The sequence below is a fragment of the Herpailurus yagouaroundi genome, unplaced genomic scaffold (genome assembly GCF_014898765.1).
Source record: "Herpailurus yagouaroundi ecotype Mexico unplaced genomic scaffold, PumYag 198, whole genome shotgun sequence".
Lineage (NCBI taxonomy): Eukaryota > Metazoa > Chordata > Mammalia > Carnivora > Felidae > Herpailurus > Herpailurus yagouaroundi.
Genome location: NW_024412429.1, coordinates 28,229,877 through 28,257,748, shown reverse-complemented (window position 1 = coordinate 28,257,748; position 27,872 = coordinate 28,229,877). Strand labels below are relative to the sequence as shown.

The 27,872-nt window shown below is 44.4% G+C and overlaps 1 long non-coding RNA gene across 1 annotated transcript in view; it reads right to left on the bottom strand.

The window, feature by feature from the left end:
• Nucleotides 1–11,554, bottom strand: part of LOC121013402 (uncharacterized) — a 39,396-nt gene extending 27,842 nt beyond the window's left edge. Inside the window, exon 1 of the long non-coding RNA XR_005782684.1 lies at nucleotides 11,410–11,554. This is a non-coding gene — a long non-coding RNA (uncharacterized LOC121013402). The remainder of the gene's footprint in view (nucleotides 1–11,409) is intronic.
• Nucleotides 11,555–27,872: the final 16,318 nt, after the last annotated feature.

Genomic DNA, 27,872 nt, shown 5'->3' with positions numbered 1-27,872 from the left:
AATTTTTTTTTTCTGTGTGGTAAGAACGTTTAAGATCTCTCTTAGCAACTTTTCAAGTATACGATACATATTATTAACTATAGTCACCACAATGAATACTGAGCCCCAGAACTTAATCATCTTAAAGCTAAACATTTGTACACTTTGACCAATGTCTCTCCATTTCCCCCACCCTCAGGCCCTGGCAACCACCATTCTATTCTGTTTCTATGAATTTGTCAGCATTCAGTTTTCTGTGGTCCACCTCTTGAGGGTTATATAATACACTGAATTTTGACATACTTTTCCCAGCCTCGTCTTACCTCACATTGAGCCTGGAACATGAGACTAAAAGAGATACAGCTCAAAGCAAGCCCTTTCTACACATGGAATGCTCCCTTTAACAAACACCCATCAGAGCCCTATTGTGTACAATTCAGAAGTCAATATTTCTTTTAAGGACCTTGTTTTATTTATTTATTTATTTATTTATTTATTTATTTTTTAATATTTATTTTTGAGACAGAGAGAGACAGAGCGTGAACGGGGGAGGGTCAGAGAGAAATGGAGCCACAGAATCTGAAGCAGGCTCCAGGCTCTGAGCTGGCAACAACAGAGTCCGATGTGGGGCTCGAACTCACGGATAAGATCATGACCTGAGCCTAAGTCGGACGTTTAGCCGACTGAGCCACCCAGGCGCCCCTAGGACCTTGTTTTAAAAAAGATAAAAGGGAAATACTATTGACTGCTGGCTGTGAATTTGGCAGGAGGACTGTTGGGCCATTTGTGATGTCCTAGAAAGAGAAGCAGCAGTCCAAGAACTTTCCCCTGCCTCACTTTGTCCCTGTAGTGGGACTTCAAGGAAAGAGCAGCCTGAATTTCATCCCTGGTGATAACAGAGCTTGGAGAGAAATTTGCTAAGATAATAAAGCTAAGATGCATTAAACACTTAAGTATGGAGCTAAGATGCATTAAACACTGAAGTATAGAGCAACTTTCTGAGCTGTTTGCGCATGTTAATTTATTGCCATCTCCTAACTCTAGGAGACAAGCGCTGTTATTATCTCCACATAATGATGCAGTAGAGGCACAGAGAGGCAGGGTCACAGGACAACAGAGTAAAGAGGAGCCAGGATTAGAAGGGATGATTCGTAACAGGAGGAGCTGGCCCTCATCACGGGCATGGGGCAAGTACTTACAGAATGGATACAGTTGCAGACACTAGAAGAGAGCTCTGCTTTTCAGAGAAAGGACATTTGGAGAAGGAACCCTAGCATACAGGAGTTGATTACAGTGATGGAGGCACTGTGAAGAAACTCCCAGGTCTGGGAGGCAGACAGGGTTAGTAGGTATCCAGAAGCTCTTGGCAGAGAGCAGGAACCAGGTGCCAGGTCAGGATCCAGTTCTGGGGGTGGAACGTGAAAGCCCAACATGGACTGTGGTGCTGAAACAAGTCTAGGTTGTTAAGATTCTGATTCCAACTGATTTTAGCGTGTGGCTTTCTTCCCCATGTCACTGAGCAGTTCTCTGTAGGACACCAGCTAGGTGTCCTACGATTCAACTCAAGTCTGATGCTGTCTGCCTGGAAGCGGTGTCAGATTGCACAGGTTAAAGATTCAGTTCTACAAGACTCCGACCATCCCCACTCGGGTTGTCAGGTTGTCACCTGTGCTTCTGCCTGGCCACAGATTGGGGGTTCCAACAACCTCATCCTTGGGTTCAATTGATTTGCTAGAGCAGGTCACAGAACTCAGAGATATCTTACTAGACTACTGGTTTCTTCTGAAAGAACATAACTCAGGGACAGCCAGATGGAACAGATGCATGAAGCAAGGTATGGGGAAAGGGCATAGAGCTTCCATGAACTCTCCAGGCACACCACTCTCCTCAAATCTATGTGTGTTCACCAACACCGACACTCTCTGAGCCATGTCCTTTTGGGTTTTTATGGAGGCTTCATTACAAAGGCATGATTGATTAAATCATTGGCCATTGGTTCTAGCCTCTCTCCCCTCCCTGGAGGTCAGAGCCAATAGGACTGAGTTCCAAACTTCTCATTTGCTAGGTTGGTTGGTTCCCCAGGCAACCTGCTCCCATCCTGAGGTGCTTGCCAAACACCCCCGCATTAACATAACAAACGACAACTCTATCACTTTCACGCTTTAAGAATTCCTAGAGTTTTATGAGCTCTGTGTCTGGAATGGGGTCAAAGACTAAATGTCCATTTCTTACCATAAATCACAATATCACAGTTGTCTATGCAGCTGCTTGAAGAGAAATTTGAGAACTGGAACTGAAAGGAACCATCTGGTACTATCAAACGGTAGTACCAGATGAGGACTGATCTAAGGAAGAAGGGGGAGAATCGTTACCCAATGGGAAAAATAGGCCCAGAGCGGAAGAGTAATCAAGGAAACTAGCTGGACCTCCCCTCCAGCTTGGCCCTGGCCACTCAGAGCCCAGCGGTTCCTGTTTCTACCCATCCTGACCCAGTTGTGGTCAGATGGCCCAGCTCTTAGCCAGGAAGAAAAGAAGCAGTAGGCTAAATCTGTCAGGAAATCTAAAACCCCCAAACTCCCCATGCCATCCAGAAGACAAACACGGACTGAAAGGACTGAAGCATCCAGCAGTAGCATTTAAACTTGGTCTTGGGGCGCCTGAGTGGCTCAGTGGGTTGAACGTCTGACTTCAGCTCACGTCCAGATCTTGCAGTTTGCGGCTTCGAGCCCCGTGTCGCTCTCTGCGTTGACAGCTCAGAGCCTGGAGCCTGCTTCGGATTCTGTGTCTCCCTCTCTCTGCCCCTCACCCTGCTCAGGCTCTGTCTCTCTGTCTCTCAAAAAGATATAAACGTTAAAAAAGAACTCAAGAAACCATGACGCTAGTTTTTTTTAATATGGAAAGATAAGAAACAACCCAAATCTCATGAGACAGCAACAAAATCAAGAACAGTGTTTAATCACATAGTATACAGTCACCACACATCAGGTTTTCAAGGAATATTTACCGTCCTAGGAAAATGCTCATCAAGGTATGCCAAAAAGCAGACTAACCTACCAGAATGTTCTCTGGACTTGCTGAGGGAAATTATATTTACGCTTAATAGAGATATTACTCTGGAAAATATAGCCTTGTTTTACATAACAAATACATTGCTTCCAATCATGCAATATGATACACTGTTACACTGTAAAAATAATCAAGATTCATGAAATATAAAAATATTCTTTCACAACACTTTTATGACATTTTTTTAAAAAAAGCCTGTCACCCGAAATGTCTAGAAATATAGAAAATAACTTACGTAGGGTGAATTTTACCCTTTCTATTAACTTTTAAACAACTTGTTTGTTTTTTTTTTTTCCTTTTGGAACTAAAAAATTATACAATTTAAAGTTACTACATAGGAACTATAATTATTCGCATACACTCTTTAACACAGCAGATCAATACACACTGGCGTTTACTTTCAATAGATAAAAATGAAAGGAGTTAAATATTTTTGTGAGGTTATTATCTGACCTAACTACCTGGAGGAAAAAAGAAAAACCTCTTTGAGCAGAATTTCACGGTTTGCAACACTTTTCGATGGTGCAGAGTTTCTGTCAGTATAGACTGAGCACCGAATATAGGCAAATTTTAACTTCTTGAGGCTTTGAAACTGTAAAGTAGAGATAGGGAACTACCCACACTCTTTTTTTTTTTTTTTTCTTTTTGCATCATACCCTATGCATGAAATAAAATTTCTTTGGCAAAGGGCGCTGAAACCCCACTTCAGTAGACCTTTAATATTTGCTGATCGGGGAGGTGTGTAAGTGTTGTTGATGGTAGGGAACTAGTTTTTATGTTTTTAAAACCTAATGGCGAGGATGGGAGTGGCATGGTGTAAAAGGAAGGTGGGCTTCACTGAAAAAGTACAGATGGGCAGGCTGATTTCCTTTCATGCACTGACAGAAAGAGACAAGGCTGGAGAGACGAGGTCCCAAGCGACAGGAACCTGAGAGAGTCAGGACAGGCTGATGGGTGGGTGGGTTGGGACAGGGCGAGGGTAGCTCACAGGAGCCTCAGGAAGCGCAGGGAAAGGAGTGCGATCTGGTCCCAAGAAGATGACCTTAAAGAAGGAAGACAGATGGCAAAGGAAATGGGTCAGCTGTATGGTCAAGGAGCTGGAGTGGGGGTACCTGGGGAGCCCATGGTGTGGCTTCATAGTTTTATTCAAACTAAAGACTGAGTCTTAGGTCTTGCATATTTCCTCATTCTATGTTTTCTGGTGCCCCTTCCCCTCAAGAGATAACAACAGCTAATTCAGGCACCACTGGGCAGCTGGGACCCGGGCTCCCGGGTATCGTCCCCCGGCTTGTGGCAGAAAGCAGTAAACTGAGAAGATACTGGGGAGTCTATGGGTATTTGAAGGCAGGGAGAGGGGCAGGAGGAGGTCTGTGGACCGAAATCTGCACTTGGCCCCACCAATCTCGGGTCATCCTCGGCAGCGTCTGGATTTGCCCCACCACGTAGGGACGTAAAGGTACACCTGGTACACGAAACCCCAGTCAGGAACGCCTGCCCTCGGTCCAGTCAGCCCCGTGCTCGCTGTCCTCCTGACTCACCACAGGCATTTCTCCCACTCTTGTTGTTTGTCTTTACGACGTTCAGAATGACATCTCTCGATTGCCAGGACGCTTCCAAATGCATGTGCTCATTTTGGTTGATACTCTTACCTCCTCTCGCTACCCACACCCACTTTTTTTTTAAAAAAAAAAGGACCTGACGTCTATAAGTTGATGCTCTGTATGCATTGAAATTGAAAATTAAAAACTACGTGGAGAATGGAGGGAGCAAGTATACAAGCTGATATCCTCTCTGTAAAAGAGCCAGCCCCAAAGAAATCAATTAAGGAAGGTAAATTACAATTACTAATATCTACTAATATCTCAGAAAAAAAATTCATTTCCATACGAGTTAACATCAGTGTCATTGTATTTGATTAAAAATTGTCTTGTACCTTTGAAGGCAAATAATCCAAAAGATGCACAAATGTATTCATATCAACCTTAGCCAAAATGACACCAGATATCAGTAGCTGTATAAAGGCAATCATTTGGCAAAATCAAATATGAAAAACAAACACAAGGATGCTTGGTCACCAATGTGGAACCTGAAAATCAAGTAGAGTGAAGCAATGTTGAATTAAAAAAAATTGTTTTTAAAGCATGGAGTTTGAAATCAGATAGACCTGGATTCAACTTAGTTTAACACTAACTGTGTCACATCACTTCTCTGTGCTTCAACTTATTCACATTTAAATCTTTGAAAGCTTGCTTTGAGAAATGGGGATAGATGTCTAAGGAAACTACAACAGTGCCGGGTACACAGAAGTCACTCAATAAATGGTATTTACAATGAGCACCTACAATGCTCCAGACACTATTCTAGGTGCTAAAATTACAGTGACGAATGGAAGAGATCTTTGTTTTGGTGACATGTGCGTTGTGGTGGGAGCAAATAGCCAATGAAGAAATAGGAGAAGAGGGAAGGGAGGAAGACAAGGAGAGAGGGAAGAAGGAGAGGTAGGAGGGAGATTCAGGGAGTGATATTTCCCATTAAAAAAATATCAGAGTAATAGAAGGTATCTTGCAGCAAAGGGTAGTTAGTCTAGCTAAGTAGTCAGGGAAGGATTCTCTAAAGAGGTCACATCGTCTCTGAGTCTTTTCTGATGAAAAAGGAAGCTGGAGTACGTCGAGATCTTGAGAAAAAGCATTCCAACCAAAGGAAATGGCAAAAAGAAAAGCTGTGAAACGAGAACAAATTTTGCATTCTCCAGAGACAAATTAAAGGCCAATGAGTGATGGGACAAAGGGTACAAGATTAGATCCAAGATATTGGCAGGACCATCTCAGGGAAGTCCTTGGGCCCTAACAAAATTTGTATTTTATTCTTTTTTTCAACGTTGGTTTTTTTGTTTTGTTTTTTTTTTTTGTTTTGTTTTGTTTTTGACAGAGAGAGACAGAGCATGAACGGGGGAGGGGCAGAGAGATAGGGAGACACAGAATCGGAAACAGGCTCCAGGCTCCGAGCCATCGGCCCAGAGCCTGACGCGGGGCTCGAACTCACGGACTGCAAGATCGTGACCTGGCTGAAGTCGGATGCTTAACCGACTGCGCCACCCAGGCGCCCCTGTATTATATTCTAATTATAGTAGGAAATTATGGGAGGGACTTAAATGGGAGGGTGAGTGATATTATTAAATATAGTCTTTAAAAAGAGGATTCTGTGTGATGTATGAAGAATGAAGGGGAGTGTCTGTGGGTGGAGAGAGGGTGAAAGCAAGCAGACCAGTTAGGAGGCTATAGGAGCAGTTCAGTTAAGACACAGTGGCTTCTTGGACTAGCCTAGTAGCAGTAGAGGGGGTGAGATGTGGTTGGATTAAGGCTCTATTTGGGAGGGAGAGATGACTTCCAAGGAATTGATGTGAAAGAATGAAAGAGATCTGGGTTGATTCCCAGATCCTAGACTTGAGCCACAGACTGAACAGTAATGCCATTATTATGACAGTAAAGAGGAGGGTTGGCATGGTTGATGTCGGGATCGTCGAACATATAAGTAGAGATGCCAAGGAGACAGGTAGACACACAGGCTGGAGATCAAGAGCACTCCTGGGAGATAATATTTGTATCAGGTATAATGTAAAGTGCATCATGGGAAGTGTCCAATTCAGTTTTGCTAAATTGAAAAAAAAGTTTGAGCCCAATAACAAGAGATATTCACTGGTTTTCAGGAAATTAGATCTTGAAAACTTTTATTTAACTGACTCTTAAGCTACTTTTATTGACACACAAGGGTTGGCTCAGTAAAACTATGATTTGCCTGTGGTCAGCAAAATGTGATAGAAGCAAGTTATGATTCCGTTGCAGTATCAGAAACACGGTTTCCATACCGACAAAACCCATACAGCAAGCACAGTGTCCTTGATTCTAGATAAAGTGCTGCTTCACTGGTTCACATCTTGGGATAGGTGTAGTTAAAATCCCTTCTTCTGGAAGGAAAAAAGAGAGAGAGAAACACCCACGGAGTTTTATTTTTCTTGACACATCCAATGCTATCCAAGCTGGCCTGGCAGGCATCATGACAAACTGATTTGAGTTAGACTCCTCTGTTCTTCTCTGGTAGGATCCCGGTGCTGCCATCAGGGAGCATCTAGTTTATGAGCGACTCGCTTAACACACATGAGACACAGGCAAAGGCAATGTAACTGACTGCGTGAAAGGGACAACAGTGTGTGTGCATTTTGATCTGCGCTCTTGGTTGCTTTTCTCCTACATGTTGCCAGCACTGGTGACACCTTCTAGGTGAACTACTCTCAGGGGAGAACAAATCATCCCAAGTCAAAGGAGTTTGTGAAATTTCTAACTGGGTTTCTTAAACGCACAGCATGCACAATCATCTGAAAGCCAAAGGGCTACTTACTTATAAGAACTAGATTTCTCAAAATAAATAAACAAACAAACAAACAAACAAATGGGTTCCATGGAATTCTAAGAGCTGAGCTTTAGGGATCAAGAACCAAGTTTGGTGGAATGAGCACTTGGTTTGGACTAACTTCCACAGAATAGTAAGGAATGCCAGTCGATGTATCTACCTTTCCATCCAAAAAGGAAATGAAGATTTACCAGTGAGCCAGAGGAAGAGATTCAGAGATGATTAAGACAGGGTACTTAATAAGAATAACATAACTGATGGCAAAATCTGGTCCCTCTGGCGGTCAGACCTTATGTGGAACGTGGTAAAGACACTCGTTAGGTTTAAGAGACTTCCAAAAACACCTTCCAAGGCAGAGCCCAAGAGGACAGCGAGTCTCATAGAAAAGCTTTGAATTTGAAAGACGTTGGAGCAGTTTGGCTCTTGGATCCAGACAGGCAATGATGGGGGGATGTGTCTGAGCAGACAGGCCTTAGCGCAGCCTTGCAAAGTCCTGCATGGCACTGAAGAATAAGGAGAGGCAATTGAGAGTTTTGAATACCCATGCAGGGGTGTAGAGGGAGTATGGGAGCTGGTAAGTCACGAGAGGTCTAGGAGCAGGGCAGGAGGACACAGCAGTGTTGGCTTCATGGTTGATGGGGGTCAGGTCAGAGCCCAGAGTCCTCAACAGCACAGCTGGCCTTCCACATCAAAGGCCAGGCAGGAGGGGAGATGCCTTAAGGATGCAAGCCATAGTTCTCCAGAGCCCAGAGCATGACTGCACAGTGGCCGTCAAAGGCAAAGGACTGCATAAAATCCCAGATTATTATTATTATTATTATTATTATTACTTTTAATGTTTATTTATCTTTGACTGAGAGAGACAGAGAGAGCATGAGCAGCGGGGGAGAGACAGAGAGAGAGGGAGACCCAGAATCCGAAGCAGGCTCCAGGCTCTGAGCTGTCACCACAGAGCCCGACACGGGGCTTGAACTCACAGACCGCGAGATCATGACCTGAGCCAAAGTCAGATGCTTAACCGACTGCACCACCCAGGCACCCCCAAACCCAGATGATTTCTAAGCCCCCTACACACTGAGGTCACTCCTAGGGCATAAAAGGGGGGGGGGGGAACTCTGACTATGACTGCCTCCTTACAAAAAGAAGCAACATCTTAAACTGGAAGTAAGGAGCTACTTTAATGTGGAACTATTAACCGCTTTAGGTTATCAGTTATCAGGACAAATGAAGTTGACAAATGGAACTGAGCTGAGTTTAATCACACAAGAATTCAAAATGTTACACTTCTTCATATTTGATTTGCAGCTGTACATTTGGAAATGGCTGCGTGGCCTGAGTTACGATACACCAGCTGAAAGCTGCATGGCATTTCAAAGTTGAGCGACAATGAGTGAGGCCAGGAATGATAAGGCAATGGTTAGGGAGGAGGGGAGGTGAGCTTGGCCTCCACAGCACAGAGGGGAGGGTGGGACGCTGGGCCAGAGGCAGTGCCAGAGCCGCATAAGCAGAAACCTGCTGGGTGAGACGCGTACCTGAGGTCAGCAGAGGGCTCCTGTGAAAGGAGAAATTGCCTGCTGGGAACGGGGAGCCCCACAGCGGAGAAGTTCACAGAGTCACCTTTCTTGCCCCGCCCATCCTCCCTAGAGAGATTATTCCTAAGGTCACTGATGGGAGGTCGGTGCCGTGGGCCCTGAGCCCGCCTGCCTTCTAATGGCACCCTTGACTGATTGGACTAAGGGTTATACATACAGAACCCAAACAGGCCAACCTGGAGCCCTCTCCCACGGGTCTGGAACTGGGACACAAGGACTCTAGTTCATTGGCTCTCAAAGTTTAATGTACATAAGAATCATGTGAGATTCCCAAGCTCTAAAACCATATCTTTGGGTCTGGAGCTGAAAAATATTTGATCTTCAGGATCTGTGATCTTCAGGGTGTATCTGCAGATCTGCAGCAGGTTTGAAGCACAGGATACTTTTTAAAAATTTTTTTTTTATTTTTAATGTTTATTCATTTTTGAGACAGAGAGAGACAGAGCATGAGAGGGGGGAGGGCCAGAGAGAGAGGGAGACACAGAATCCGAAACAGGCTCCAGGCTCTGAGCTATCAGCCCAGAGCCCGACTCGGGGCTCGAACTCACGGACCGCGAGATCGTGACCTGAGCCGGAGTCAGAAGCTCAACCGACTGAACCACCCAGACGCCCCTACAGGATACTTTTAGCAAGTATCCCCAGTGAGTCTAAGACGGGAATGCCACAGATCACAAACTGAGAAGCAGGCCTCTGGGCTGGGGGCTTCTCTAGAGCTAAGGTGGACATTTTTAGCCAAACAAATGATGAAGCAGAAGAAGGAGGTCTGTCTATAGAGAGAAGCGTAAAGCCAACATGCACAGAGAAGCTGTGCGGCAGGTGGGAAGCTGGCTAACCCATCACCCTTCCCAACCCTTCCCTCCTTGCTCGCCTTACTCAACTAGAGACTAGAAACTCTAAACACCCGTGCCCGGTCTCCTTTGAAACCAGCAGGTCATATGACAAACTTTTGGCCAGTGAGAGGTACTGGGAAGTCTGCTCTGTTGGGGGAGCACATTTTGGGAAAGCTTTTGCCTTCATGACGGAGGGGTAGCCACAGGGCACAGTTGCCCATCGTGCTTCTTCCTGCACAACCTCTGGAGCAAGACATCTGTAATCCATGAAGCAAGACCCACAAGCAGAGTCCACACACTGAGAATGCAGAGCAGGAGAAAGACCTCCAGTCACAGACCCAATCCCCCCCCCCCCCGCCCCTTGCGGGTGGCGCATATATACAGTGGAGTATGTTTACATCTTTAGTGACTTCGTAGGAGGGTAACGAGGACCAGGAGGATAAAACTGTAGACCTTCCAGGGAGTCCTGGAGCTGTATCAGTGGCAGGAAAAGGATCACTCACTGCCCCTGGTCTCACCCAACCACTAGGTAGAAATAGTTGAGAGCAAGGAGGCATGTATAATAATCAGCTCAGGAACAATCTCAACGGGGGCAAGGGGTGCCTGGTGGCTCAGCTGGCTGAGCGTCCGGCTTCAGCTCGGGTCATGATCTCACGGTTGATGGGTTTGAGCCCCATGTCAGGCTCTGTGCCGACAGCTCAAAGCCTGGAGCCTGCTTCGGATTCTGTGTCTCCCTCTCTCTCTGCCCCTGCCCTGCTCGCGCTCTCTCTCTCCCTCAAAAATAAATAAACATTAAAAAAAGTTGAAACAAAAAGCAAAAAACCAAAAACAGGGGCATTCTCAGATCATTAAAAAGAGAGCTAACTGCCTATCCAAGAAAATGAATCTGCTGGATTTTCCTTACTAGTATAATGAAGTACCTGTAAGACATATATAGTCATCCTATAGATGATGTCACTATATTATAGTTATAGGCAATAAGAATTTAAAGACCTCAAGTTGCAAAAAAGAAAAAGAAAGAAAGAAAGAAAAGAAAGGAAGGAAGAAAGAAAGAAAGAGAAAGAAAGAGAGAAAAGAGAAAGAGAAAGGAAAGAATAGGAACCCCCTCCCACTAAACTCAATAGGAAAGGTGATTAAGCTCCTCTGATGAAACCAGAGAGCACTGCCACAGAAGGATCTCAGTCTGAAGAGTGGCTCAGGTTTGAATCACCATGGGCTGTACAACCAGGTTCAAGGACCCACCCAAGTGAAGAAAGTTTCCATTGATCTGGAAATCTTTGGGACAGTACAATGGCTGAAAACCTAGGAAGGCAGGCTTCTTAAAAACCTTAAATAATAAGATTAAGAAGCAACATCAAATCCACTGAACTTTTTTTAAATCAGGAATAACGAGAAGGTTTTTAAATAGTTTTGTAACCACAGCGACATTTTGTGTTGTGCTGTTTGCTTCCTAAGGTGGTAGATAGTATATTAGTTTCCTGTGTCTGCATGACAAATCGCCACAAACGTAAAACAATAGAAATGGGTTCGCTTACAGTTCTGGAGGAGGACAGAAGGCTGAAATCAAGGTCTGGCTGCCTCCAGGACCTCTAGGAGACGGTGTAGCCCTTGCCCCCTCCAGCTTCTGCCGGCTCTAGGCATCCCTTGACACGTGACCACATCACTCCAATCTCTGCCGCTGTGGTCGCATGGGCTCCTCCTCTTCTGTGTGTCTGTCGCTCTCTCACTGTCTTTCCCCTATAAGGACACTTGTGATTGGATTAAGTCCCAGCCAGGTAATCCATGATAATCTCCCCGTATCAAGACATTCAACTAAGTCAGCAAAGATCCTTTTTCTTTGCAAGGTTACATTTAGGTTCTAGGAATTAGGACCTGAAATCTTTGGGTGGTCAAAAATAAGCCTACGACAAAGAGTTACTAAGAAAATTTGATAGACCTGACATGTGATTTTAGATACATTTAAGCTTATAATCAATGTGTAACAGGTGAGGGAGTTATATTTTTATTTATTTGGACAGTAAGTATGTGAGTATTTTTTTTTTAATTTTTTTTAACGTTTATTTATTTTTGGGACAGAGAGAGACAGAGCATGAACAGGGGAGGGTCAGAGAGAGGGAGACACAGAATCCGAAACAGGCTCCAGGCCCTAAACTGTCAGCACAGAGCCCGACGCGGGGCTCGAACTCACGGACCGCGAGATCGTGACCTGAGCCGAAGTCGGATGCTTAACCGACTGAGCCACCCAGGCGCCCCCAGTATGTGAATATTTAAAGGAATGCTACTTGTTAATTTTAGGGGCACCTGGGTGGCTCTGTCGGTGGCTAGTGTCCAACTCTTGATTTCCACTCAGGTCATCATCCCAGGGTCATGGCCTCGAGCCCTGCCTTGGGCTGGGCACTGAGCCTGGAGCTTAAGATTCTCTCCCCGCTTGCACTCTCTCTCTCTAAAAAGAACACAAAGAAGTTAATTTGAAATAAATAAGATGAATACATTAGACCCTCAACAAAGTGCAAATGGTAATGAATATTCCTCTCCACACAAGTCTCTTGGATTTTAACAAGTATTAATATTTTATACTTGATGTCTCTCTTGATTTACTCTGTATGTGTGTGTGGGGGGAGGGGGGCAGAGTTGGGTTTCAGGAACCCTTCCTAGACTATTTCTCATTCCTGACGTACAACATGAGGAAGAAATTGGAATTAATACACAAAGCAAACATATGTGCACACCCACATGCTTTCCCCACTCGTGACAAGAGCTAGGGAAGCAAAGCAAGAACAGGCACTGAGCACGTTGGGTCATTCACAGCAGTGGGCAGTGGGCCAGCTGCCGCTACACAAGAATAGCTTCCGAGGTCACCGACTGTTGTTTGCCTCATAACGACTCGTGTCTTGTGCTTGTGGGTTTTGGTTCCCTTAACAGTGGGTCCCAGGGCTGCTACAGAACACTTTGTGTTGTTTGTTTTCACTCACCATGCTCAATGCGTTCTGGGTTTTAAATCTCCTTTTTGAAGAAGAATCGTTGCCTAGACGCAAGAGTACAGGACATTCGGGTCCATGGAGCACGCGACTGAGTTCGGGGGTTGCTCGTCATGAACTTGATGGATGAACTTGATGGATACATCAAGCTCTGAAGGAAGAAAACAAAAGTTTTGCCCTAAGGCATCAGCTCCTCTCCGCAGCATATTGGATTCCTAAAATCATTTCTTTTCCTGGTCCCTGGCACTTCTCTTCCCCCAAAGATTTCCCACCCGTGCCTCCTCAGGGTTTTCTGCGTGTCCGTGCAGATAAGCTGGTCCACCTCATAGGACTTGCATAAGTTGGGCAAAGTGGGGCTCTCCGAGGAAGTGGAGTCTCGCAGGCACTTAGAATGTCTTCCCTGCCTATTGCCCTTTTGGTTATTTTGTGTCTACTGAAACCACATCCACCACTGAAGAAGATTTTTCCTTTAGTCCTCTTTCAGTTTGCTATGTGGTCAAAATGTTGGGCCAACGCTTTATTTCATGTTACTTTCATTTTTGAGAATGACTTTACTGAAAACAATGCAGCAGATGAGTCATAATAATTCAAGGTCATTAATTCGCTAGGTTACACCAAATGCTACAGAGTATTACTAATTATGTTGTACGTATATGGCTTTTGAGATTCAGGATATGTTATACCCAAGAACTCAGTCACCTTCCTTATCACATAATCAATTCAACATGCCTGGCACCTTTTTTTTTTTTTTTTTTTTTTTTTTTTTTTTTTTTTTTTTTTTTTTGCAGCTGAGGACTTTGGAGGGAGATACCTTAAGTGATTTACTCTGGGTCACAAAGAGGCGTCCTTGTCAGAGAAGAAACATGCTCTTTTATGGTGACTAAATAATGTATAAATCACTTCAAACAAAAAACACGTAATGCTGAATTAGTATTTCTTTAGTAACGAAAACAGCATTTCCTGAATTCTCTGGAAGTTTCCTTGGACATCTTCCACTGGAGTACAAATGAGCCCCAATCCAATGAATTCTTGGAGAAGAAATGACGTTACGAAAGGACTACATGGCATTTTTGTTTGTTTGTTTTTTCAGGAATATGTGGTTGGACGTGAGACAAAAAGTAGGCAGCCAAGTGCATTTCGTAAAATTGAGGGGGGTGAGGGGGAAGATCAGTTAATGATCAAGACACTGCCAACTGGGAAGGTAACAACGTTTGCTTTTTCATCCCTAATAATATGTGTGCTTTCTAATATTAAGCCTTCCAGCCTTTTTTTTTTTAATTTTTTTTTCAACATTTGTTTATTTTTGGGACAGAGAGAGACAGAGCATGAACGGGGGAGGAGCAGAGAGAGAGGGAGACACAGAATCGTAAACAGGCTCCAGGCTCTGAGCCATCAGCCCAGAGCCCGACGCGGGGCTCGAACTCACGGACCGCGAGATCGTGACCTGGCTGAAGTCGGATGCTTAACCGACTGCGCCACCCAGGCGCCCCAAGCCTTCCAGCTTTTTAACGAAAATGACCATAGCAAATTGGAGGGGTGTGCTGAAATAGCACAGACATGGAAGTCTCAGGGAGTTTCAAGTTCCTGCTTGAAGATTATACTTTAAACACATCTTGACTGCTTAGTCACTCGCATGCCCGGGCATTGCAGGCATTTGCCGTCTGGCTGCAGGCTTCCTCTGTGGAAATTTCTCTTAGTGCTATTGAGAACAATGTATATGCAATCACAAAAGTCAATGCACAGGGTAGTGACTAACCTGAAATGCCTTGAGAGAAAATGGGGAAGTTTCACAAAGGTCCCACCAGGGCTGCAAAATAATGCGCCTTGCAATTGGGGGAAATGGTCACATAAGCACATAAGATCAATGACTAGGTGGAGTGGGAAATTTCACTTCCCGGTGGGTCCTGATGGCAGCAATGTCAAATCACCCCAAAGCCAGTGTCACCAACAAGTCCCCACAGGCTGGACCTGCGTTACCCCCAGACACATGACAAAACTCACCCAGAGATCCTCACTTGTGTTCTTCAAAACTACAGTTTTCAATCAAAATAAAATTTAAAACGCTCATATTGTCACGTATACACATACCCATCAGTATTGATGTCCTTACAGAATATAGTATAAAGAACATAGAATTAAGAACCAAAACACCAGGACTGAGAACTACCTTGACCTCTGTCCCCCTGGAAATTCTCTGAGCTTCAGTTTCCTGTTTGTAATGTGGCATAAGAATGCTCTCCTTACCTAGGTTGTTACGAAAGTTCAAATGCGGAAATCAGTGTGAAGGCACTTTGGAGACTCAGTAGTTATTTATACAGAACTACTATGTCCAGCATTGTAAGAAAACTGAGTGTAAGGGGGGAAACCTCTATATTCACTGATGCTATGGCCGTGCTTACAAAACATGAAAGCAAGACCAAGTCTGGAGCGAAAAGTAAGGCAGTGAGGGGAAAGGGTACAGTCCCACATGCCTCCTTATTGTATTCTCTTTGCCAGACAACTTAGAATAAGGCAGGAGTCCTCGGGGATTATCCACATTCCTCCCCACTTATTTCACCAGAGGCTCCTCTGGGTTAATGATGCCCTTACTAAGACGAAGATACGGTCTTGATAACCCAGGCGATTAAGCCTGTAGGCGTTCGAGCCAGACTACCTAGGTTCAAATTAGGGTTCTGCCGTTTTCTAGCTGCGTAACCTTTAGAAAATTGCTTGGTCTCTTTGCATCTCATTTTCCCCAGGTGTGAAATGGGGATGACAATGGTACCTATGTAGAAAATTCTTAGTAAATGTTACTAAAGCCTAGTCTGAACGACCTCAGCCAGCTAAGAAGAAGGCAGTGTGTAGGGAATGTTTCCCGTCTTTTTAATACTTGAATAAGCTGATGTTTTTTTTTCCCCGGAGCAACACAGCTTCTAGTCCCCACGGTGTCCCCAGGCACACCAGGCAGAGGCTTCCCTTCCTCAGGGCACTGTCCTAACCCCAGTGGGGGGGGGAAAAAAGTCTCTAATGACCCTAGAACTGAGCAGTCAACAACCTGTTCAGCCTTATGTGACAGTCCTTTCTCTGAGATTCAATCCCTTTTGTGAAAAAAAAAAAAAAAAATCAGTCGTTGGTTTAGAACTTTCCAAAACCCCTCATAAAACTGAAATATTAGCGGGTTTTTTTTTTTCTTTTTCTTCTATGTCTTCAGACTGGCTTCAGGGTCAGAGACCTCATCGCAGCCTCGGGCCTTATACTGGGCCAAGGAGAAATAATGAACCAAACACAGTGCAATCTCAGGTTCCCAGGGACGGGGACGGATAACAAAGCCCTTGACAAACGCAGAGCTGGTGAGGCTTGCACTTTCTGGGACGAGTTAGCGCTCTTCCAACAACCTCTCCCCACCCAGAGAACCCAAAGGTGGTAACACGCAGCGTGAGCCTTCTTCGCAGTAGAACCTCCATTTGGAGCAAGGATGCTTCTGCTTGCCTCCCATCCCACTAGCCAAAAAAAAAAAAAAACCATATCCATTTTTATACAGTTGAAACATGACACCTAAAGGCAGAAAAAACAGTGAGAGGAAGTCCCTACTAACGGGAATCGGGAGTAAAACGGGCACAAGCAGAACCCGAGCAGCCACGCTCCCTTCTCGGACACTGACTGCTCCCAGGATCCCGGCCCAGACGGGCCCCACGACACCACCAAGCCTCCCTCGTGGCTCGGCGTCCCCGTCCTCTCTCTCCTCTCGCTTCCCGCCCCTCCTCTAGCCTCCCGGGCCCTTTCTTCCAGGCCCCTTCGCCCCCGCGAAGAATTGCTTTCTCTGCTCCCCAATCACTGAACGGCAATGCAGCCACCTGCTTTTTTGCATGTGTGTTACCGGGGTGACCCCCTTGGTTAGCCCCATCATGTACCTCTGGGGGTGGTTTAGCAGTTTACGCCTCAGCAAGAACAGGAACCAAGAAGCTCCCTTCTCACAGGAGTTGTAGCTTGACCTCCTTCTCAGAACAGAGACAAGAGGGATGTGGTTTTTACTTACAGGCCTAGAGTCACATCAGACGCTCATTTTACGGATGCCAAAACCTGGAAGCCTCAGAGAGACAGATTTTAGAAGAGGCTTTACATAAGGAGAATCTCCCAGGGTGTCTTAGGACCCGGGGACAAGTAAATGGCACCTGAGTACCAGGTCTGGCAGGAATCTCCTGAGATGTACCAGAGGTGCGTCTGTGCACCGAAATCACCCTGGGAAGACTGAGTGTGCAGATGGGGATAATACCTTAGACAAGCAGAGCGCTTTGGTTTAAAAAGGACTTTCATTTGTACAGTCTTTTCTCATCTGTAGAACCTGATGGGGTAGGCAGGCTGTATATGACAATTTCCACTGTAGAGGTAACAGAATGAATGCTCAGGGAAGCACACAGTGACTTCTAATTTCCCACAGCGAGCCAGGGGTGTGTGGATAGACTTTTCTTTCTGGACTCCTACTATTATGCTCTTTCTACAGAAGGAAGAGGGTCTGACGGTGGTGGGGAAGCCAGAGAGCAGGAGAAGGCCGGCACCTGCCCTGCCTGAGGAGTTGCTGCAGCCAGAGTTGCTCTGGGACACAAAACAGCCATGAGACCCCTTCTGTTTGCGCGGCTGCACCAGCGTCAGGCCCCTACAAGGAGGTTTCCTGACTGCTTTTCTAGAGAACGCCTCTCTGAGGCGGGAGACGATCAGAGATGCCCCAGGGTCCAAGGTTTTCCCTCGACACATCACCCTCAGTCCCTCCTCTAGTTTATCACCTTTATGACCACAGCTGGTATCTGGGAGGGCAACACGTGATCCACTGTCATTCCTTCCTCGGTCACCAGCTGCGTCCTCAGAGCACGTTCCGTGCCAGGCCGGGCTAGGTGCCCGGAACACAAGACTCAGTAGGGCTTAAGTCAGGAGCTCAGTGGAAGGATGTCAAGATGGCAACAAGCAAGTACAGATCGTGTATAGAGGACAACGGGGGGGGGGGGGGAGGGGTGGCAAAGGAGAACAACCCGTAGCAAACACATCATCAGTTTCCTAAGCTGAGAGGAGGAAGGGGGTAGTATCATGCTTAAGATGGCTGCCACTTCCAAGTCTGGAAGGACATCACCACCAGAAGGGCTGAGGCTTCTCACGGAGGGGCAGTGCAGAGCTGACAAGAAGGAAGCGGGTTCTGGAGTCTGGCATACCTGAGTTCCACCCTGCGGTTCCCTGCACGGGACGGGTCACAGTCCTGCAAGTTTGCCCTGTTGACCGGTGCCCACAAAGGGGCTGTAAATGGTGCCTGTGACACCATGCTCTGGGAGCCTTACCTGCCTGGGCTTTCATGCAGGGATCATCAGGGTTCTAAGCCTAGCACCATCCCCAACACTGGACCCTGGACAAATGAATTCATTTGCAGCTCCAGGGGCTCATCCACAAAAAGAATTGAGAACAGTAGTGCCTTCAAGGGTTATTTTGAGGATTAAGTGATCTAATGCGTATCAAGTCCTGAGTACAGGCCCTGGCAAGTGGCAAACGTTCGGTGAATGCTAGTCAGCGTCATGCTGTCTACACGGCCTGCCAACACAAGAGCAGAAATCTTCAAGGCAACACCTTCATTTCCTTTTCCCACTGGAGTTTGTGCTTCTCGCGTAAAACTCAGAACAAAACAGAACTGTCCTTACGCTGCTTGCCTCCTCCTCGGTGGTGCAGGAGATCAGAATATGCCGTCCCCAAATCTGCCACTTTGACCTAAGGACTATTTTAAGCTGAAGGCAGCTGGGAAGAAGCAGACACAAGAAAAAACTTACCTCACCACGGTTTGCCGCCCCTAATCGCCTAAACCCTTTTTCCTTCATCCTATCTCTTCTCTACAAAGTTATTGTTCTTTATGAAGATGCTAGAGAAGCCCCAGTTCCAACCACCCCTCTGAGTGACTCATCACAGATGCTCCCACATGTAGGTGCCATGCACACCTCAATAAACTCTGTTTTTGTCTTAGTGTCACTCTACTTTGCAGGTTTGGGGCCAGAAAACCTAGGAGGACTGAGAAAAGGTGTTTTGTTTTGTTTCTTCCCCCTCCACCACAGTTGACCAGTCATCCAAGACAACTCTAGGTCTGAAGTATCGTCAGGAGACAGATACTCCCTACACCTGAAGCGATGTGGGTCCCAAAGGTCGGTAGCATACGTGTCCAAATCTGGGGCTTCCTTCACCTGTTTGCTTCTACATCTCCTGTGGATTCAACATGAGGCTGTCTAAGGAGGAGTGTTCAGCCGCAGTGGACCCTGGTCTCATGACAGCCGAACAACAGCCATAACAGGGGCCACCATCACCAACACTAATATCACTGTGATCAGCGGGGAGTCCACGGAGTTTCCCTGAAGATGACACTGAAGCAACTCAGTGTTTGAGAAAATAAGGACCGTGACATTTAGAGTTCTCATGGGAGGTCAAATTGAGCGCTTCTTAAGTTTGGCAAGTGGTAAAGACATCGTTGGGTGAGGAACAGACAATTAGAGTCGGCATTCTCTGGCATACAAAGCAGTGAGCTGTGAAGAGTGAGTGTACTCGACAGAATTGACAAAGAGTCTCAAAAAGGAAAGCAATTTATGATGACTGCAAAACATCAGCGATCCCAACATGGCTTCCAGAAGACAGAGCTCACCCAGGGCCTATGGGCTGAGATTATTTTGTATTTGGTGCAGTGGATCAGAGATCTGAGGTCAAAGAACTACAAATACGTGTTGACCCAGGGGCGCCTGGGTGGCTCAATCTGTTAAGCATCCGACTTCGGCTCAGTTCATGATCTCATGGCTCATGAGTTCAAGCCCTGCATCGGGCTCTGTACTAACAGCTCAGAGCCTGGAGCCTGCTTCGGATTCTGTATCTCCCCCTCTCTCTCTCTGCCCCTCCCCTGCTCGCACTCTGTCTCTCCCTCTCAAAAATAAGTAAACATTAAAAAGAATTTCAAAATAAAAAAAATATGCATTGACCCAAATTCCATGAGAAGAAGCCAATGTCCAACTAGAATACATTCTCCTGGATCACAGGGTTTCTGTCCTTTCCATCTTTGGCTCAGAGAGTGGATTCTCATAAATGTGAGAGGATGACGACAGATATTCCATGTTTTCAAATAAGAAAGATTTCTGAATTACTGTTTTTATATGGAGAGACAGTTGTGTATGTGATATATATGAACATATGTGGATATAATCAATAAAGATAAATTTGTATATATTTTATAGGACCGGGACTGAGCTTGTTGGTTCAGCATAAGCTACTGAGGAACTAGTACTTTTGTGTTTCTGTCTACCATTAATGGTAAGAAGCATAAAAAAAAAAAAAAATGGTATGAACCATTAGCCACGGACTTCCTCTGAGAATGAGTCCCACATGTCTATTCTACATGAAGAGACAGCCAAGCACTTATTTCCAGGATGACTAAGTGTGTATGTGTGTGTGTATAAAAGTTTATTTTATAAGGTCACATAATTCATAGGAAATTATATCTGGGTTAATCCTGATTATGTTACACTGAAGAATCATATACTGTCTCAATTATGTATTTCCATTGTCACAACCTTTTTTTTTTTTTTTTTCTGTCAAATTCTATAAGGAGTCATTTAACCTGCACATACGGACAGAATTGTCTGAGGATGTGCTGTCATAGCTCCTGCCCACAGCCAAAAACTGCTGTCCCATGGTCACAATATATGCCCTGGCTTTAGAGGAAAAGAAAAAGATACATTCCAGAAATCTTAGAGCCTTCTCAACACATTGCATCTAAATTCATACTTCTTCTGAGTAGTCAAAAGCTCATGGAAATTCATACTTCTTGAGAATATACTTTGCCTTTTGAGAATCCATATAATATTAAAATTATTGTTTCACACTTTTTTTTTTTTGGTGTTAGGGGCAATAGGAGGAGTTGAAAAAAGTTGAAGTATTAAAATGTGTGTTTTCTCTTTTTGAAAGTAGAGAAGGTAGAAACTGAGTTATACAGATGAGTGAGTTAATGTTTACTCTTGGCAAATTTCCTAAAGCTATTATTAAGCATGTGGTTTGAAAGCAGATTGTTTTAAATGCAGTTATCCCTAGGGGCCACTATGGGTTTATAGAAGCATAAAGTCCCAAAATAAAAGTGATACTTTTTTTGATGGTGGTTCAAAATGATTGCCTTTTATGCCAATGTATTTATAAAGATACTGCATTATTCAAGCTCACAGGTGGTGTCCCAGAGAGTGCTGTCCTTGTTCAAGCAACCTTCTCGTCTATTTTCTGGTTTCCACATTCAACGGGCTGTGTTTTCCAGTGATGGTTTCTGGTTTTGAGAACCCCAACATCCTATACAAGAGTGATGATGTTTTGAAGCTACTAAATCAATGGGTTTTTCATTCCCTTTCTCCATATGTCATGCATAGAACGACCATTCTGTCATGACAGTTCAGGGGAAAAAGGGGGAGAGTGAGTGACACTTCAGAGGGCACAGTGTGGGGGAAGGGTCTATCAAACAGCAAGAGGAAGTAGAATGCCTGTTCATTTGGTCTTCCTGGATGATAGGAAGGGGAAGAAAGACAGAGGAAGGGCAGAAGGTTCAGACTTAGACGTCAATGCTTTAATGGTAGAAATACACACATGAGAATAGGAAAGACTGAGATCATTCTGGGTCTGGGATATAGTCATGTCAGCATGGAGAAGGAGCCACACCACAGAACTGGTGAATAAATAAAGGATGGCACTCCACATTTCTCACGGACTACCCAAACATGCACTGCAACTAGAAGTTTCCATGTGCCATGTAGAGGGACACAAAGACCTGTGTTAAGGATGAAGACAGAGTATACGACTGGGTCCACACTCTTCTGTGAGAGATGACAGGATGGTGGACAAATGACCACACAGACACCACGTGGCCCTCAGATCTTGTCTCTCCTCCCCCACCACAAGTCATATGTGCCTTGTCCCCCTCACATCAAGATGATGTGCTTTCAAGATGGCAAGGAGCAAGAGGTGGAACGTGATATAAAAAAAGACTGAGCAGCTGCCTAAAACAGCCTAAGTCAGAAGAAGTAGCAATGTCATAAAACGTCAAGCTTAGTCAGTTTTCCTTTATGTTAGAAGATTATTTTTAAAGGATAAAACTATGATTCTCCCATGTGAAAGATTTTATTAACTCAAGTTATGAGGAAACTGGTAAGATTTTACAGCTGATTTAAAAGAGAATTCACACACACAAGTACAGGCCATCAGGAAGACTGATGAATATGAATACCGAATGAAATGAAGGCCAAAAATTGGTCAACATCTACAGGGCAATAGGTAAGTGCCTCTCCACCAGACACAACTTGCAAAAAACATAAGCATTGTCATCGGTGTTCTACAGTTTGCCAGAGTTGTAAAGTAGCTCAAGGTCAACGAAAGGCAGATGTAACCCAGGAGAGTTTACTAAATAGGATACTTATCTTTTTTGCCCTCTTCAAAGACTTTCACAATTTTTCCCGGTATCTACTACCAAGGAGCGGGGACTCTTGTGAAAGTTCAAATCAGTTCTAGAAATGGAAGTTATATGTTCTTTGCATATTTTGGAAGTAATGTGTACATTTTGCAACTCTGTGAGGTCACCTTCCAGAGACACTACGACCACCTGCCAGTAATGGCCCTCTGATTTATCCCTCATCAATGCTCTGTAGAAGAAAAGGTGACAAACTGAGCCAAAGACTCTAAGAACCTGCAGTGTTCGTGTGCAGGGAATGCTAAGCCAAAGTTGCCAGGGTCTGAACGTTGATAAAATGAGAAAAACCCTTCTCCCCAACTTGAGTGCCAGCCTCATTCACATGAAAAGATGCAAAGCCATGTTCTCCAGGCCTGCATCATTTTTGAGAACTGTCCTTGAGATTTTATTTGGAGTCCCTCTCCCCAGGATGCTTACTAAAGATCTGTGGCTCGGTCCAAAGGGCTATCTGAGTGATGGGAAATGATCATTAAGTCCATATTTTAATTCTTTGACAATCTTAAAAGCCTTAAAAGACATCCTTAAAAGGATGGATACTATCCTTCCATCCATCCATCCAGTTGCTCATACCAGGCCAGGCACTGAGCCAGGCTTATTGCAAATCAGTAGACGTTTCCTAAATCCTGTCAACTGATGCCTTTCCAGGGTGTTCTGACTCCTATTCCAGGAAAATAGCATGACATCTCAGGGAAGCAATAAAGCGCAAGAGTCAAAGAAGTCCCACCTTAACAGCTTTCTCTCTCTCTTTCTCTCTCTCTCGCTTCAAGCAAATTATTATCATCTGTGAAATATGAGGACGTAACTCTCATCATCTCATAACCTGCTAATGTCCATCATGCAGCTAGACGTCAGGTTCAGGCCGACTGCTGCTAACACCTACTCTTTCTCCCACTTAGGCTCTTATTTTACTTCCACATCAGTCATTCATGCAGATTTTACATTTCAGCTCTTTCTCACTCATTTGCTAGCATAACACCATCCTTCATCTTATTACATATCCTTTATCTCATTAACTAATATAATGTCATAACCCTGTTAACTTATTTGTAACCTATTAACATGACTGCAGTTGGACTAAAATTCTCTCATTTTTCTCTCCTATCACTATAGGCTTGTCGTGAATGATTTAATCTGTTCCTTAGTTTTTGTCCCTTTCTTCTCAATCCTCATAGCCTACTGGATTTTTCCAGTTTGTGATTCATAACTGGGATTACCAATGTTATCAAACCCAAACTTTTCAGCCTCCCCCACAATCTGCACCTCTTGTTCTAAGCATCATCTCTGTGACTGGTACAGCATCCCAACTTCCCCGCTTATTCATAACCTGGACCCTTTCCAGCTTTCCACTGTTCCACAAACATTGTTTTTTGTCAGGCCAGTACTCAGGGCTAGAGATATAAAGCAGAGGGGCACCTGGGTAGCCCAGATGGTTAAGCATCTGATTCTTGATTTCGGCTCAGGTCATGATCTCATAGTTTGGGGGATCGAGCCTCGTGTCGTGCTTTGCGCTGACAGTGCACAGCCTGCTTGGGATTCTCTGTCTTCCCCCCCCCCCCCAAATAAACAAACATTTACAAGAGAAAGATATAAAGGATATAGAATGCCCTCCAGAAGTTGAAAGCCAGTGTATAGGAATTAAAAAGAGAGACAGATATTTAATTCAACATATGGAATAACTCTCTTAAAATGTTTATTTCAAAAGTTGAGGGGCGCCTGGGTGGCGCAGTCGGTTAAGCGTCCGACTTCAGCCAGGTCACGATCTCGCGGTCCGTGAGTTCGAGCCCCGCGTCGGGCTCTGGGCTGATGGCTCAGAGCCTGGAGCCTGTTTCTGATTCTGTGTCTCCCTCTCTCTCTGCCCCTCCCCCGTTCATGCTCTGTCTCTCTCTGTCCCCCAAAAATAAATAAACGTTAAAAAAAATGTAAAAAAAAAAAAAAAGTTGAATAGGCTATTCCAGCAAATGGTGAGTTATCTTTTCCTGTACTGTTTAAGCCAAAGCTAAAAGACCATCCTATTGGGGTGGGAGAGGATGGATACAACAGCTTCTAAGCATTATGTTTCCAGTTACCTCTTTGGACAACGAAGACCCAACTCCAGGTTGGAGCAACCCTGCAGCGACCTCCTCCTCCCTTGCCATCTAAAGGGAGGGACCCTGAGCAGAGGGAGATAGTGACTGGAGAAGGCTGATGAAAGAAGACATCATTCATTCTGGTGACATTTACTTAATGATTTCTACAGGACTAAAAGAGCCCAGAGGCTCCTGAGTGGCTCAGTCCATTAAGCTTCAGACTCTTGATTTTGGCCCAGGTTGTGATCCCAGGGTCATGGGATCAAGCCCTGTGTCGGGCTCTGCACTGGGCATGGAGCCTGCTTAGGATTCTTTCTCTCTTTCTCCCTCTGCCCCTCTCCCCCACTCATGTGCTCTCTCTCTCTCTCTCTCTCTCTCTCTCTCTCCTTCAAATAAAATAAACAAAAAATAAAATAAAATAGCCCAAATGACATTTCTATTTGAGAGCACAGGATTTAAATTTGTATTCTTTACCATTAAACAGATATCAATTCAGTGCCAGTGATGCGACTTGTTTAGTACAGACTAAATCGGAGACTGTTCGCAAGGACATAGCGCAAAGCAGTACATAAGCGATGAATAGGAGTTCCCCTCAGCCATCAGTGCTGTGTTCTCACTTAGGTCACTCGGACGTCTCGTTGCTTAATTTGAACATTAGCAAAATCGCAGTCCCTGTCTTGCTCCTTCAGATTCAAACTAAAAGCCCATTTGATCTTCAGTGCATTATGTTTGTAGCGTAATAGATTTCTATAACACCACTCCCGGGTATTCTGTATCTGCAGTTGACAGCTTCCCCTCAGCAGTGAGGAGGCATTTGTGTGTGTTCTCCTGTGTGTTCTAGATACAATATTTCTGCCCTGAGGACAAGGATTATCTTCAGACTTGCTTTAAGTCTAGCACAGAAGCCAAATACATTAAAGGCTTATAAAGATGTTCATAAAAATGACAAAGAGGGGACTTTCCTTTGGGCAAGGCTTGCCATTTTCTAGTTTAACTCTAGCTATAGATGAAGAATGCGGCATTCAATCAGTTTTCGGTCCAGGCTGTACTGAAGGAAAGAAAAAAAGACACATAAAGACATAAATGTCTGACGAGTTGTACGTGAAGAACTCTTACCTGGAAAGGAAGATGATAACGCCAATGATGAATTCACTGAGGAAATGCATTAGATACATCGGATTGTCATCTTTCGTCTCAAATTATGCAAAAGGGATAGGGGCCCACTCCTGACCATAGTGTGTCAACCAGGAGGGTGTTTTACAGGTTCTCAGATACGCTAGCAATGATTGTGACTGTTTTCTCAGCAGGCTGTAACAGCTGATTATTCAAAAAACAACAAAAAAATGAAGATGCCCGGCTTAATGATTAATTTATCATATGATCTCCAGCATCACTCCTGCCACTGTTTCTTGATATACACTCCAGTCTTTAGAACCTTTGTGTCTGGCTACCTCCTCGAGTGTCACTAAGGTCACTGATAATGACAGCAAATGACATCCGACTCTCGGGTGTCCTTCAAAGGAAGGAAGCCTGAGCCACCAGTGATACAACCTGGAAGGTGTTACGGAAGTGCTACCACAGGAAAAGGGGCTGTAAACCCAGGACTAAATGAGGCAAGTGAGAGAGTCCCATGGGTTCTGATGGCTCAGAAGCCCACCTCTAAGTGTGAGACACATGAAACACTGGTGGGTGGCCACTCAAGTTTCTCTGCCACTTCAGCCCTCCTGGCCATCTCACTGGCTGGTAGCTTGACCTCAGGCCATGAAGGTGGAATAACGCCTCTTATGCCTCTTCTTGTCTTCTCTCTCTGTGCTCTTTCCTTCCATTTGGTATCCCTCAACCAGGACCAGATACATAATTTAGGGGATCCAATGCAAAATGAAAACACAGTGTCCTTTGTTTAAAAATTATTAAGTATTGGGGCGCCTGGGTGGCGCAGTCGGTTAAGCGTCCGACTTCAGCCAGGTCACGATCTCGCGGTCCGTGAGTTCGAGCCCCGCGTCGGGCTCTGTGCTGACAGCTCAGAGCCTGGAGCCTGTTTCCGATTCTGTATCTCCCTCTCTCTGACCCTCCCCCGTTCATGCTTTGTCTCTCTCTGTCTCAAAAATAAATAAACGTTAAAAAAAATTTTTTTTAAAAAGAAAACATTAAAGTTCTAGAAACCTTAACAGTGCCATAATCCAACTTGACCTAATAGAACGTTACATTGAATGACAGCAGAATTCATAGTTTTTTCAAGTGCACAAGGAACATTAGCCAATATAGACCATATGCTAGGCCATAAAACAAATCTCAATACCTTTAAAAGGTTTTAAATTATATAGACTATGTCCTTTGCTCAAAATGGAATTAAAATAAAAGGCAATATAAAATGATACCTGGAAAATACTCCAAATATTTGGAAATGAAACACACTTTTGAATAACTCATGGGTCAAAAGAAAAGAACATAGTACAGGCAATCCTTGCATTGCACAGGTTCTCATATGCACAGATTTCAGCTACCATAAATAATACTGGTCCCTCATCAACATGGTTCCCATTTCAGTTACCACATTTCGGTTATCATAGTTTATTAACTGTAAGTAATTCAATAAACTTCATTGTTAGATTATCAGTCCATGAATCACTATGCAAATGATCAGTGGCCAATCACATCACTTCTTCCAAAATTCTTTGGTGATTTATTGCTGTGCCTCTATTACTCAGTGCACACACATAGAGTAATGCTGTTTCCTTCTTGGTTCCCCCTGATAAATCACATGACATTTTACAAAAATGGATGACCCAAAGAAGGAACCGGCCAACAGAGATAAAAGTACATCAAACAAACAAAATGTGGTCATGTTGGAAGCATAATTTGAATCAAATGCAAATGGGATTAGAGAAGAAATCGCTAATGTGGGAATCTTAATATTGCAGCTTTTTGAGAGATTCTAGATTTATAGTCCGAGGAATGTAGTGAAAGTGACATAAATGAGGAATGTACTTACGATGGAAAGGATAAAGATGCCCCAGAGGAAGGGATCCTGGCAAAAAATGTTACATTAAAGGACTCTTGGATACTTCATACCATTGAAGGTGCAAAATATCAAATGTTGGAAGCTGAATCAAACTTATAAAGTTCTGAGAATGACAATTCACAGAGGCATAGAAAAAGTGATCACTCCTCGTCATAAATTATACAATGACAAGGCAGCAAACACCGTTCAAACTCTTTCAATTTGCTTTTTCTGTCAATCGTAGCAATATATAAATAATACAAAATTCATTATTTCACCTCAGGGGGACAGTTCAGTGGCATTAGGTACATTCTCATTGTTGTACAACCATCGCCAACCATCCGTCTCCAGAACTTTTTCATTTCCCAAACTGAAAGTCTGTATCCACTTCCTAAGTTTTTTATAAAGAAGGAAAACACTTTAATCCTCAAAGCGTTTCACTATAAACAGTTTAATGCTTCCAAGG